Source organism: Artemia sp. Qi Xiang Cuo, unplaced genomic scaffold, assembly GCF_049724085.1.
Source record: "Artemia sp. Qi Xiang Cuo unplaced genomic scaffold, ASM4972408v1 HiC_scaffold_22, whole genome shotgun sequence".
Lineage (NCBI taxonomy): Eukaryota > Metazoa > Arthropoda > Branchiopoda > Anostraca > Artemiidae > Artemia > Artemia sp. Qi Xiang Cuo.
In genome coordinates this window covers 72651-87985 of record NW_028297431.1, presented here as the reverse complement: position 1 = coordinate 87985, position 15335 = coordinate 72651, and the positions used below count along the sequence as shown (strand labels likewise).

Genomic DNA, 15335 nt, shown 5'->3' with positions numbered 1-15335 from the left:
TGAGCGATTCACGCAGGATGAATGACTCGGTGACTTGCAAAGATAGATGTGATTGATATCGGTCGTAACTCTTTGCAAGATTTGGGTGTTTTAGTCTTTGGTATAACACGCACAAATGCGCGTTTCCAGCACGACGGGAAAGTTGACTGGGCGAAACATTCTCTGATGATGTGTCCAAGTGGCTTGGCCAGGAAAAGAGAGAACTCTCGTATTAACCTTATAGGTAGTTCTTCAGGAAAAGAGATACTGGATGGACTCAACTTGTTCAGCTCTTTGAAAACTTGATGCTCAACTATTTCGATTTCACCTTCGTCAGGGCATGTTGACAGTAGGTTCTCTATTTCAGTGTTAGTTGGGGCATGAAAAGATGTACAAATGTCAGTAAAGTAATTGTTGACGTCGTTTGCACTCACGAGTGACCCATCATCGTTCAGAATACGGATACTGGATGATACTGTTTTTCCAGCAATCTGCCTTACTAGACGGTGCCATTTACAGGGATCCTTTTTTATTTCAGGGTCCGAAAGGGATTTTCCGAAGGACTTTCTTGCCTCGCGACAAAGGCTAACGATTTTGTTTCTTAATAATCGTAACGACGTTGCGTCACCACTTGACTGCCTTACAGTGGTTTTTTCGCGAATCAGCTGTTTTATTTTTGGAGTGATCCAGGGCTTGTCAGATTCGCTCACGACAAATTGCTTTTCCGGGAAAACTTCGAAGTATTTGTCATAGAGTAGGGACTGAAATATTTCTGCTTTCCTGTTGACATCGCTTTCGTTGTATACTTCGCTGAAGCAGCGAGTACCGACCCACATTCCGTACGTATTAATAGCAGACTTCGTGATAGGTCTCCGGAGTACTTTTATTTTCTTAAGCTTCCTAATTTCACTTTTTGCCTTCATCAGCAGAGTGTGATGGTCTGATTTGCCCAATGGCCCGTTCGAAGACACGTCTTTGTAATATGGAGCAAGGTTTGTAAGAATAAGGTCAAGGGTGCTCTCGGTCACATGGGTGGGTATCTTGACCACTTGTGACATACCCAGCGTATTAGCAAGCCATTGTTTCTTTGTTTGGTTGAAGTCGCCTGCTATTATGAAGCCCGGGCGGCTATACCGCTGACGTAATGTGTCTAACGTAGACTGAAGATAGGATACCAACAGCCGTCTGTTCTTGGCGCTTTCAGGGTAGTAAATACTTGCGATAATGATGCAAGAGCCATCTCGTGGTAAATGTTTTGGCTTGCATAATGCCCAGATCGCTTCATGGTTAGGGTCATTGAAGTTATCTAAATATTTGCAGGGGATGTCATCCCGTACATACAGGGCAACACCTCCGCCAATCCTGTCTGTTCTAGTGTTCAAGAAAACCTTGTAACCAGCCATCCTTCCACTTGTTTCATCGAGCTGCCATGTTTAGGTAATTGCGGCGATGTGGATGTTATTCTTATGTAGAATGACATCTAACTCATCCTCTTTATTCGTTAATGAGCGGACGTTGCTCAGAAGGAAGTTTGGAAGTTGGTGTTTACAAGAGAGAACCTGCGGCGATAATACTGGAGGACAATCAGACCCGAAATCATTGGTAGGAGCATTGTTGTCAGGAATCAGCTGGGGCAGTAGGCTCACTCGCAGGATTGAGACTAAACAACTCTCACCCTTAGACTTTTGGCTGGCCAATCATCTGTAGGTGACTAACACGTCAATCTTAAATTTCTTTCTGCCACCTCTGCGTCCTCTTCTTGTTCGCTTGAGAACGAAGGGAAAGTCATCTATATTTTTATAAATTCTCAGTGTGACGAGTGTGTCTATGACAGATGGCGCCAAAACAGCAAAAGAAATGAAAGTACCTTTTTTGCATTGATCAATCCAGTTTTCAGCAGCAGCCTCAGTCACAAAGAATAGCACTTTTAATACAGTTTTGATTGATACCACTTTCATCGCAAAGGGAGGAGTATTTCAAGGCACTGAACAAGTTAAACTAGGATAGAATGACTTGCAGTCTCAACGGCGCGAGAGCCATCTATCAACACATTGAAACAGCAAATCTGTCATAGCCACCATCTGTCATAGCCACACTCGTCACACTGAGAATCCAAACAAATTGAAAATGAAAGTGATGATTGGGCTTTGGATTTGACATGGGTAAGGTCATCAATACCTACCGTACTTTCGAAAATCAAAATCTTTGACTAGATAAATCGTTGGAAGAACAAGAAGTTATCGTCCCACCATTTGATAAAATTAAAAGAAACCGAGGTTCGGAGATATGTCTTTCATAATGACAAGAGACAAGCTGAGGCAAAATAAAAAGTTATTGTCTCACCATCTGAACAATTCAAAGAAACAAATGTTCTGCAATATGTCTTTCTTAATGACAAAAAAAAAGCTGAGGCAAAAGTTAAAGGTCCAATAAAAAAAACATAATTTTACAAAGGCACTACTTCGAATTTAAAGGTCCATTTGGACGTCATGACATCAAGAAAAGGCTCAAACTGTCTGTGCATAGAAAACAAGCGACAATGAAAATCCATATATAGCCTGCCACGTACCGAGTGCCGGGCTTCCGGTACTATATATACATGTTTATGAATATTATTATATTATATTCAACAAAACTACTATTCAACCAAAATAGCAATTCATCCAAAATTTGGACAATATTTTCAAATTTTTTTTTAAATTTTAACTGCAATGCAAGATCTTAATTATTAAGTTTATAAACTAAAAAAGGGGGTACTAACAATGGATTTAGAGCAGAAAATTGGGAGCTTTAGGGTTTAATTTTCTTAGTTAGCTTAGCTTAGAATTATAACTTAGTTAGGTCTTGGTTTATTTGAAAACGATGAGAAATTAAATAAAGAAAAAAGTATGTTTCTTCAACTGAAAGTAAAGACAAATATTAAAACTCGAATAGAACAGAAATTATTCCAGATATGCTGGAACTGTCCCTTTATCACCCCTTTGCTCTTTACGGTCAAGTTTTATGTTACATCCCAATTCATTAAGAACAACTGCTGAAATATTCTTTTGTTTTCGTATTGTTTTTTTTGTCCCAATTCCTTATGAACAACTCCTGGAACGCTAGGGCCGTTTTGTTTTAATAAACAAAAAATTTTTTGTTCGATAAGCTTTATTTTTAAAACATAAATTAATCAGTAAAAAACTTTCTTTATAAAATTGACAATTAGTTAAACGTATAACAGGACCGCCAAATGGCTCCTTTGTTTGTCTTGGATACGTCAAACTTGCAACCGAATCTTTGTGGCGTACAAAGGGACGTACAAGGAAAAGTCATTTTAATGGCATATTCTTCGCTTAAAGTGTTGTTATTTTCAATGGTCTCGAACCTCATACTTTCATGTCTACAGTAAAAAGCTGTAAAAGGTCAACAAATAAGCATTGGCCCAGAGATGAAAGCTCCATTTTGTTTCTGGGAAATCTTTGAATCAGCTTCATTGCTTGAAGTGTTTTTCTCATGCAATTGTTTTTAAGTCACGCAGAATATGCATGGGTATGTTCTGGATATGACATGTGCGTGGAAAAGTTAGTCATTGTTTTCTTATGTTTTCAAAAATGTCCCTTTTTGGTGTATTCATTGAAATTATTGAAAAATAAAAGTGCCACCCTCTTAGATTATGAAAAACATCCTTTTTGCATCTTTGTTTCGAGAAATAAAGTATATAAATTTTTCCTGTCGGTTTGTTATTAATTACTTCTTATTAACTTAGTTATTTATTCCGTTGAGTTATTAATCCGTAACCTCGTATTTATTTTGAATTATATTTAAATTGAGATAAGAAAATTGTTGTTAATTGGTAGCTTAAGTCATGAAGTAGCAATTTAGATTTGTATGTTGCATACTAGTGAGGCAATTTTCATTTTAGATTTGGATCCCCTATTTACTAATAAAAAACTTTTTCTTTGGAATCAACAAAAAATGAAGAGCATTATTTTTACTATTTGTTTTTTCAGGTTTATGATGATCCTCCACATTTTTCTTGTTAGTTCATTCTTCATCTCTATTGGTACTCTATGTACATTAAGTGCATTAGAGAATACATCGAATACATACAGAGAATATATTCAAAGAGGGGCATTTTTTGTGGGGAGAGTAATGAACATGGTCCTGTCAGTGTACTGCCTGATCAATTTAAAATATTTGGTGAAGTCGTGGGCGAGTTTCGGGGTAAGTACATTAATGAGTATGATATTTGCGGCAGTTAAAGTCATCACATGTGCTAATTGTACCAGGTTCTAATAATATCAAAGATCTAAAGTCGAACTGCGCAGCCATGACAAAGACCAAAAAAGAGAAAATATCAACTATGACAAATAAAAGTTACCAAAAAATTGATAAAAAATTTTACCTGAATAATACGTGTAATATGTGCAGCTAGATTGAAAGAAAATAAAATAGTTTTTAATAAGATAGAATAAAGGCAGATGCGGTAGAACATATAGAACTGTTCACGCTGCTACTACTGGTCTATGAGACAAATTTGTACTCAAGCCCCTTTAGAACAATCATGCACGTGCATGCTTGTGACTCGACCCCGGTGCCGCGCCGGCGGATCGACCGCCCGCCGCCGACGAGAGGCCCGCTCGAACGCCGCCGAAGTTTCGTACCGCGGTAAGCACCCCGCAGGCACGCCGCCGCCGGCAGAGGCGGCGGCGGTCGGTCGACTTTAACTTATTTTTGCGGCAAGTCTTTAGTGCGTCAACCGCAAAGTCGGAGCTTTTCCTTCTCGTGTGGTTTAGTATTTCGATTTTCCGGATTAGAAATCAAGCAGAGCTTGCACTATCCCCGTATTTTCGAGAAAGACGCCTGAAACAACACAAAGATGACATAACTAAAGCTTTAAATTCTAATAGTACACATATTTACTTTGATTCTGCTTTAAGCAGTCACATATATGATAACCCTAGTCATAAATGCTTTTTGAAGAAACTTGCCTTATTAGCAATGATTTAGGCATAAAACAGGTTGTTCGAGAGGCAATTGAAATCAAAATCAAAATAAATAGTAATATTTTTTTAAATAGAGATTTGGGGGAATATTCGTTTAATGCCCTATACACAAATTTAATTAAATATGATTTGACTAATTATATTAAAAAAACAGTAATTAACTCCACTCAACCTATTACGAATAGACCTTCTAGGCTGGCTGCCAAGAAGGCGAGATTAGCTTTAAAAGCTAACAAATATTTCCTTTGATTCTGCTTTGAGCAGTCACATATATGATAACCCTAGTCATAAAATGCTTTTTGAAGAAACTTGCCTTATTAGCAATGATTTAGGCATAAAACAGGTTGTTCTAGAGGCGATTGAAATTAAAATCAAAATCAAAATAAATAGTAATATTTTTTTAAATAGAGATTTGGGGGAATATTCGCTTAATGCCCTATACACAAATTTAATTAAATATGATTTGACTAATTATATTAAAAAAACAGTAATTAACTCCACTCAACCTATTACGAATAGACCTTCTAGGCTGGCTGCCAAGAAGGCGAGATTAGCTTTAAAAGCTTGTCTGTAAGTATTTTAATTCCATCTGAATGAATTGTTCTCTGTCCATTTCGTTTGGAGTACCAGTCCTGGTTGAACTTCCTTGAAGTAAGGATATTAGGGCTGTTTTAAAAAAAAATTTTAAACAGTTTTAATGATTGAATTTTAATGTAAGTTTCTTTTATAGTGTTTTTATTCTCTTCGTCTGTTGATTTGGCAACATTGGATTTAAACTTTCTATTTGACTCAAGGTTGCAAACTGGACATATTTTGTGTCCAATGGACATATTCTTGTATGCCGGGACACAATGACATAATAGGGCAAAAAAGGGACATAGTTTAGAAATTTGGGACGTAAAAGGGACATATTTTACAAATCTATGACATTAATTAGAATATTTCCCCGCTGGATACATATTTTTGTAAAAAAAAAAATGTAATTTTTCACCAAATCAGTATTAAAACTACTTTGGCAAAAGAAAAAAATTAGATTCTTCATGATCTGGAATTAATTTTGATATCAAAAGATGTAACAAAAAATTAGCTTATTGTGCTGATTCCAAATATATAATATTTTTTAAGTATAATTTTATCCATTAGTGGGCCTGAGAAAATTTGCCAAATTTTAGAACAAGGTGAAAAACACCCCTTAAAAGTCAAAGAATTTTTAATTTTAAAATTTGGGAAATTTTCCACTAAGGTGATGGATTTCCTGGGATTATCTGAAAAACGATCAGAAATAAAAACAAAGACTAGTTTTTTCTACCGAAAATAAGGAGTGACATTAAAACTTAAAACGTACAGAAATTATTCCATATATGACGGGGATACTCTCACCTCAATAGCCCCCTCGCTACGCTCCTGTTTGACCTTTTCTCTACTTTTTTTTAAGAACTATACTTGAAACACAAATGGCTCATTTTATTGAAGCTTAGTGCCCTTAGGAGTCAAATGTGATTTGAGGGCAACCGCCCCCCCCGCCCCTATCAGTTCCAAAAACCAGCATCCAATCAGAAGTTGTAGACATCTAATTTGTTCAGCATTGTCCAAAGGTACAGTAATTACGCCTTTTGGGATGTAACCCCTCTGAATGAAGGGCATCCCAGCTTACCTAGCGTTCCCCATCGTCACTTGACTCCTGGATTGTACCTTATGACATGCGCAAGAAATAATCTGATTGGCAAAAGTGCATTAAGCGAATGTATATTACAATCTATGTGTTCTTTTGTTTAGGGCTGCGCTGATTTGAAGAATTCGAAATTCGATGAATGGAATATTCACATGTATCCAGCGAATTTCAAATGGATACACTACAAAAATACTGAAAGAAGAAGTTATGCCCTGGAAAATTTGGCCTCCGTTTCGATATTTTGCACCAACGCTCTGTTGTCCTATGTCATGACTGAATGGTTTGTGGCAATCATTGCTTGCTATTTCTGCAAGGATTGCTACAAACCATTCAGGTTTTACGCAACGTCTCTAGGGACGTATTTTTAGTTTCTTTAACTTTTTTTTGAGATTATAGAGGATTTTTCAGTATTTTGGTCTAAGAGATAGCTGGACAGTATTCAGTGTACACTAGTAAAGAAAGAAAAAGGTTTTTTTCCGTAAAGATAAAAAATTAGCAATCTATTGGTTCCCATATACAACTTCTTGCTTATTTTAGAATTCTAGAATTCTAGCTTATTTTCTAAAATTTTTCACCCCAGTTTCTTTTCTTTTTTTATTTGGCACCTGCCATTACCAAACACATTGTAACTGCATGTAATTTTTTTTTTTCATTAGAAATGAGTTACTTTCCATTAAAAAAGATCTTTTGAAAGTGAAAAGTGGTAAGAAAAAGAGGTCTCTTTCATTAAATATGGAAAAACAAAACTATTTCAAACCAGAGACTTTACAAATGATTGATACTTAGGCCCTTTATAATTCATACCATAGAGTATTGTACATAACAGTGAATTCTTCCTGTCTCCACAATCCCTTCTAATTTAAAAAAAAAAAATAATGGCACCGCATCAAGCGGCAAAAGAGACTAATTTATGGCTAATTACAAAACTGTATACAATTTAAAGCCAAATTTCGGCTGCAAGAAGTCAAAAGGTGGTATATCACATAAAGTAATTTTTTGGGGAGAGATAAAAGAACTGAGAAATAAGTTTTTGGTTTTTTAATTGGTGGCTTGCTACTTTTTACCATAGCTGATTTGTAATGGGAAAAGCTTAATAAAAAGAGAGGTGAATTTAGCCTATCCATCACCGTCCCAGACTTGTCTCCCCCAAAACAGGAGATGTTTTGTCAACATAACATGATATCCTTACCTTTTTTTAAAAATGTGTATTAAAGAGTATAATATAAATACCCCCAAATATAAGTGTACTAAACTTTCAATCAAAATAAAATTCAAAGATCTTTTTTCTTACACACGGCTACTCTAGACCTCATACCCACTAGGAGAGTCAGATAAAACAAGTGTGTGCACTAGAAAATTGGGCCTCAGTTGCAATATTCTGCACTAATGCTATGTTGTCCTATTTCATGACTGAATGGTTTGTGGCAATCATTGCTTGCTATTTCTGCAAGGATTGCTACAAACCATTCAGGTTTTACGCAACGTCTCTAGGGACCTATTTTTAGTTCGTTAACTTATATTTTGAGATTATAGAGGATTTTTTAGTATTTTTGTCTAAGAGATAGCTGGACAGTATTCAGTGTACACAAGTAAAGAAAGAAAAAGGTTTTTTTCCGTAAAGATAAAAAATTAGCAATCTATTGGTTCCCATATACAACTTCTAGCTTATTTTAGAATTCTAGCTTATTTTCTAAAATTTTTCACCCCAGTTTCTTTTCTTTTTTTATTTGGCGCTTGCCATTACCATACACATTGTAACTGAATGTAAAGTTTTTTTTTTTTAATTAGAAATGAGTTCCTTTCCATTAAAAAATATCTTTTGAAAGTGAAAAGTGGTAAGAAAAAGAGGTCTTTTTCATTAAATCTGGAATTCCCGATTTATCCCCATATTTGAAAGGCCAATAAGGTTTTGTAAGTTTGCACTTAACCAATCAGATTTTATTTCCATTGTCCTTGGTACTTGAAGGGACTAAGTGTAAACCCGTCTAGCTTTATGGGCACCAAGGCAGCAGCTTACGCAAGCCATTGAACAACATGGTCTTTCCGACAGGATAACACCTATTAAATTGTTTTCTACTATTTTCATTAAAATATAAATTAAATCAAAGAAATGAACGACCTTTATAACAAATACAAATTATGAATTACCGTACAGCGGTGACTGAATATTCAGAACTGACAAAACAAAGATTTTATTTACAGTAAACAGAAACAAAACTATTTCAAACCAGAGACTTTACAAATGATTGATACTTAGGCCCTTTATAATTCATACCATAGAGCTTTGTGCATAACAGTGAATTCTTCCTATCTCCACAATCCCTTCTAATTTAAAAAAAAATACTGGCAGCGCATCAAGCGGCAAAAGAGACTAATTTATGGCTAATTACAAAACTGTATACAATTTAAAGCCAAATTTCGGCTGCAAGAAGTCAAAAGGTGGTATATCACATAAAGTAATTTTTTGGGGAGGGATAAAATAACTGAGAAATAAGTTTTTGGTTTTTTAATTGGTGGCTTGCTACTTTTTACCATAGCTGATTTGTAATGGGAAAAGCTTAATAAAAAGAGAGGTGAATTTAGCCTATCCATCACCGTCCCAGACTTGTCTCCCCCAAAACAGGAGATGTTTTGTCAACATAACATGATATCCTTACCTTTTTTTAAAATACAAAAAGTTTTTTTTTTTTAAATCTGCCCCCACTCTTGCCACTCCGGCACCCCTGTTAAACAGAAGTAATTAAATAGTATGGATTTAGGATTGAAAAAGGAAAATTTTTTATGCCAAAAGTTTATAAAATTTTTATAAATTTAATTAAAAAAAAAAATCTTTCTATCAAAAATAAAACAAAAAACTGTTAGGCATTAACTTAACGCCTATATTTAAAAGAATAGAATATTTACTTCAAAATATATTAGGATGGCAATTATCCATAGAAATTTCAAGGAAAAAAATAATTTCAGAATAAAATTATAGCAAAACAGTATTTTAATTCCGTTCTCTTCCATATTTGAACCTTGGCGCCCCCCTCTCTCCACGAGGCCAGCAATTTCTTGGAAGATGAGGATAACTTCAGAAGTTTAAATGACACAATGATATCGAATCTAATAAAGAGTCACACGAAACCAATAGACAAAGTAAATTTCAATTAATTAATAGCAAGTATTTACAGTAAGATCTTAGACCCTGGTCTTATTAGGGTTAATACTTTTTCTTAACCCACAAATAACAGTAATAATAATCCTCCATCTTTGGGCAATAAGGTAAAAAGTAATTATAACGCCAAAGTTGAGCACCACTATTTTTCTTTTTTTTGTACTCTGGACGCTATACCCAGTTCGAAAAAATGAGGACGGAGTGGCCTCCTCTAATTGTCTTATATCTGCTGACCAGGAGACTAATTGTGGAAAGCAGGGATCGAACGGAAAGGAGTCAGGAACTGAAGGAAACTAATAGCAGAAAAAAGAACAGAAAGGAGAAAGATCCATAAAAGAAATGGAGGATCTAAAGGAATAGAAAAAAGAAAGGAGGGAGACTGATTAGGGAAAAACAGCAATCGAGACGAAATTAGGAAGATTAGGAAAATTAGGATATAAAGGGATGGAGAAGGGAAAGGAGAGAGTGATTTCGTTAGTCCGTAATTTTCTTTATTGCTGACTAATAAAGAAAAGCAGTATTGAAAAGTAAGTAGACAGCACATCACAGTGCCGGCCTCAAGTCTTTACTTTGAATCATGACAGTGAACAACCCTGGTCAGAAAAAATGAAATAAAAAGAACGAATAGACTTTTTTTTTCTAATTGTCTAACATCAGCTAATTATGAGAATAATGAATAAAATCAATCATCTATATGACAGGATAACGGACATTAAAGAGACGAATAAAATACAGGATACAGGACCGGAGGCGAAGTAATTAATTGACATGAAGAATCTTAAGGAATGGAGAAAGGAAAGGAGGGAGACTTATAAAGGAAAGCAGTAATCAAAAATAAAGGAGAACGATTTATAAAGGAAATGAATGATCTAAGGTTATTGAGAAGGGAAAGAAGGGCCACTAATATAGGACAGTAAGAACTCTCTCTTCCTTTATATAGGAAAAGAAAGGAAGAAAGAAGAGGGAGACTAATAAAGTAATGGAAGGAAGAGAGGCGTTTATATGACTATTTTTTTGAGTCAACTCTGTTTCTTTGTGGTTAAGGCTTGGGCCACCGTAGCAACTTCCAAGCTAAAACAACCTTATTTATTCAATACGGCCATATTTTCCACCAGATTTGTAATGTCTATTTTTAACAATTTACTACTCACTTGATCCTTGAGTACATTTTCTCTCATGAATTTTAAATTTCTCTGCGTATTCGCATTTTTCGAGAATATTCTGCAAAAAAAAATATCGTACACTATCGTCAAAATCGTTACAGTTCTCTGCAAAACAGTATATGAGAAATAAGGGTTCAAATGAGTAAACTTACGAATACAAGGGCTGCTTTCTTACAGGATGGAGCGTTTTGTTGGCAAATTTCTGAAACTTGTAAAATATATATGACAAAAGGAGAAAATTTGGACAATCCATAAACCTGCACATTAATTTGGGTTGGATAAGCTCAAACTTCTACAATAAGAATTTTAAGATAAGTGAAAAACTGGAATTTTTTTTTTAAAACGTTGGAGAATCTTAGGAAAATATATAAAAACTAAACAGATTGATAGCAAAGCCATTAGTCAAAATGGTATCCTAGTAAAGACCAAAAACTTCAAAATAATGTTGTGTTTTTTGGTAAGTTCCAGCTAAGAAAAGGCTAAAAGTGTTTAATATTAGTATACATTTATTTACACATACTATGACAAATAGACTCCTACAAAAGACAAATGTAGGGATACTTGACGGATATTAATATTATAAAACTAAACAATACAACAGTTGACCCCCCCCCCCAAAAAAATACATTAACTGACCCCCCCCCCCCCTCCGAAAAAGATATCCTCTTCTTGCGAACGAAAATCCTGGATTCACCTTTGCTGGACAGTTATGTCCTAGAATCCTATAAACCCTGACAATCCATAGCAAACACCAATTTCACTCTCTCACAAATAAGCCACATGGGGTGGTTGATCCACTATATAAACGACACTTATTTTACTTAATCACGTCTTTTGGTTCCACAAAACTGGGTCAACATAGAATGACTACTTACTGAGACTCAGTATTTATGAATCAGGGTATTAAGAATTTAAATAGTTGGCACTGAAACATAAACGCCAGGGAAGGTTTCGAAAGAGCAGAAGCTTTCTAAGGCGATCGCTACCAAATCAGCTCGCTTTTGAGAACGGTCCAATAATATGTTATACATGCTGAAAAAAGAAAAGAACTTTAGTTAATCCGATATTGTTAACCCTAAACAAGATTAGCTTTATTTTTAAATCAATTTGGATTTAACAAATTTTATATTTGGTTGCTCGGGTTTTTAAATTTGCAATTTTTAGAGTAAAAAAAAAACCCACACTAATTAAAACCTAGGGGGAGAGACGGTTAGGGAAGAATCCGGGGACTAAATGCCCTTTCCAATCGATACAACGGACATGTATGCCGTAGCCTCTTAGATCAGTAACCTGCTAGCCTTTTTCTCAGGTAATACGACATATCTTTTTTCGGCTGTTCCAGATAAGATTCAAGATTCACAGCCATAAAGTTCACCAAGAGTACGTTACAATCAATTAATCACGGATTGACCTTCGAGTAATGCCTAGAACCTTACCATGCATTATTTAGTTGGGGCTGTGCCATGAGCACAATTTCGTGTGCCATGAGCACAATTTTACAATTTCGAAAAAGAACATTCTGTTCATTTTGATGGCAGGGTAGGGCCCATTAGAACATGGGGCGTGATCGAGTTCAGTTGTTCCAATAGACCTTTAACCGGCTCTGTTAACTTGTTTATGCGAAATCCATTTGTCAAACGAAAAAATTATAAAGAAGAGTTTCTAGCTGTTTGCTTTCGTTGTTACATTTTAATGTGGGTATCTACGATAGACGAGGGTCTTTAGACTCTTCCTGTGAAATCGCGAACTTTTCCATATTCTTGCTTTTCTTGTATTTCCATACAAATTGTCTTAATTTTTAATGTTTATATATACATATGCCTCCGAAAGTTTGTATTTCCTCCAAAGTACGCTCATTAGTACGCCTTTGCATTCATTTAGCTGTTTACCAACTTGTCCTATATTGTATAGGTATCTAATAAATTGGTTTCACTTAATTCTGTTTGAATGCTACTTCGTTTTCGTAGTAAATTTATTATGGAAAGGCTGATAAATCTTCTTAGTTACTTAGCAGGATTATACTAAGGGGCGCAAAAACACATAACCGCTAACACAGGCACAAGTCAACACGCAAACACACGTCGAATTACCGATTATATACTTTTTGTACTTGCATGATGCAAGCTCTATAAGAATCATGATTGCAAGAATCTCTTTGGAAGTGGTATTGGGGGAGGGTGGTAAATCACAAAAAGTGAAACACCAGGTTGGTTAAATTAAAAAAAATTGATACAAATAGAAAATTCGTTAGTACTATATTTCTAAGTGAAGAGTTCTTGTACAAAATTGCATTTCTTATTTATTGACTAGCAAAATTTGAATTGTATTTTTATTTAGTTTCATTTAATGTTTAATGACAGACATGTACAAGGAGCGAAGGAGGGGGTCCATCAGGGCCGTATCCAGGATTTTTGTTCGGGAGGAGGGGAGGTTTACCCGATTTTTTCCCGTGGACTTTGTCTAACATCCTCGAGCAACATTTACGTTAGCTCGAGACCGTTAGTCCGCCCCTTGCGAACGAGGACGCGTCCACTAGGCATACTTTCGTATCTTTAAGGTTTTTTTTTTTTTAGTAATGCAAAAAAAATAAAAATTGTGATCAATGGTTATTTTTAAAATAATTTATACATTTGTTTTTTCACATTGATTTTAAACGGGCTCGCGAGCCCGCGCGAGAGGGGGGGGATGGTTCGGGCGAACAGGACGATTAATATGAGTATAAAATAAAAAGAGTGTTAATATCTAGGGAATAATCTATTTTAAGAGAGTCGATTTGAGCTGACGACAGGTCGGCAGCCAACTTGCAATTGTCTTTTGATAGTGTCTTCCTCAAATACATCGGCGCTATTACGACTAGAGGTCATATCTGACAATTTTACACTTCTGAAGTAATTACCAAAACTGTTGCTAAGCTGTCCTCAAAGGGATAATCAGTAAGGCACTACAGATCAAGAGGGCCAAAATGTGATTGAACCAGGGCCGTCTCCAGGATTTTTATTCGGGGAGGGGGGGGGGTACCAAATTTTTTTTTTGACAGGTTAAAAAAAAAAAGAGACCAATACATTGAGCTCTATCCCGGTAAGCCGCCCCTGGAACACTATGACGCGTCCACAATGCATAATTTAGTATATTTATGGGTTTTTTTTTTTAGTAACAAAAAAAAAAGACGATTATTTACATAGATCGAAATACTACAATCTTTTTTTTGAGACAGCCAAAACAACGCAAAAATAAGCCAAATGGTAGATGTATTATATATATTTTTTATTGTTTTTTTTTTTTTAGCTAAAATTAATGGCGAATATATATAAAAATAAATACCGGCGACGATTTTTATTACCGGAAAAAATTTCGATGACCTGGTCTGGGCAGATGTCAACGTCCCTATATACTACAAGGAGGGCTAATCCACTCAATCGTTCTACTCCTGTTGAAATTCTCAGCCAGGTTTTGAGCGTTGAGAAACTTCTCTCCAGAGTAGTAGTGCCAACAGGTAACGTCAAAAGAACAGCCAGAAGAAGACAAACAGTCGGAAAAAAGTTGGCGTGGCATGCCTGAAGCAAATACACAGCACAAGTAGGCCTATCTTAGACGGGAACTTTCGCTCCCTGTAGGCGCAATCTATAATTTTTTTGATTAATACAGTAGGGCTGGGTACTAATAGCGCAATAAAATTCAACCAACGACTCCAGGTTTAATGCCTTCAGATCGACAAAAAACAATTTTGGCAGGAGAAAGGACGCTGAGATTTGACAGCAGGTTCTGGTGAAGCACAAATCATTGTTTCAGCTCGGAAGTGAAGTGGTCCAGGATAGGAATAAAGAGCGAGGTTCTATAGTTGTTGAGAAGGTCTTGATCGTATGCATGCATACTCCAGCCACCTCTCGTCCTTGGACGATTCATCTCCAGTCCTAAGTCAATGTCAAAACGCTGAGCGTCGTCGAAAATAGACTATAAATCAGGAGCAGCATTTCCTCGCATTTCGTTTGTTTTTGAAAGGACAGTGTCCGTGTGCCTACATGCAGCTGCAAAATCACAGTCAACTGTCTGACGAGTCTTGCACAATGGAAGAGTAAGGTTGAAAAGCTCTTTGACCACATGGAGACAAACAACAAATTGCAACTGGTTCACCGTGTCCAGCAACTGCGCCGCTTTTGCAGACGTTTCTGCATTTACGTTCTCTTCAAGAGCTTCCAGTGATCGCACGATTGGTCGGTACATCTCAAGAAACTGCACGACTGAATCTTGGCGCTCCAACCATCTTGCTTCGCAGAGTCCGGTTAAAGTATGTTTCCTCGAATCCGGTAGTATTTCGTTGATCTTCTCTTTTAAATTCTGTGTCTTGAGTGGGGAAGTCTGGTAAAAACTTCAGACTT

The 15335-nt window shown here is 36.0% G+C and overlaps 1 long non-coding RNA gene across 1 annotated transcript; it reads left to right on the top strand.

The window, feature by feature from the left end:
* The first annotated feature begins 3823 nt into the window (after positions 1 to 3823).
* Positions 3824 to 8776, top strand: LOC148939017 (uncharacterized). The gene is made up of 2 exons (XR_016143573.1): positions 3824 to 4185; positions 6744 to 8776. It is a non-coding gene; the product is annotated as an uncharacterized LOC148939017 (long non-coding RNA).
* Positions 8777 to 15335: the final 6559 nt, after the last annotated feature.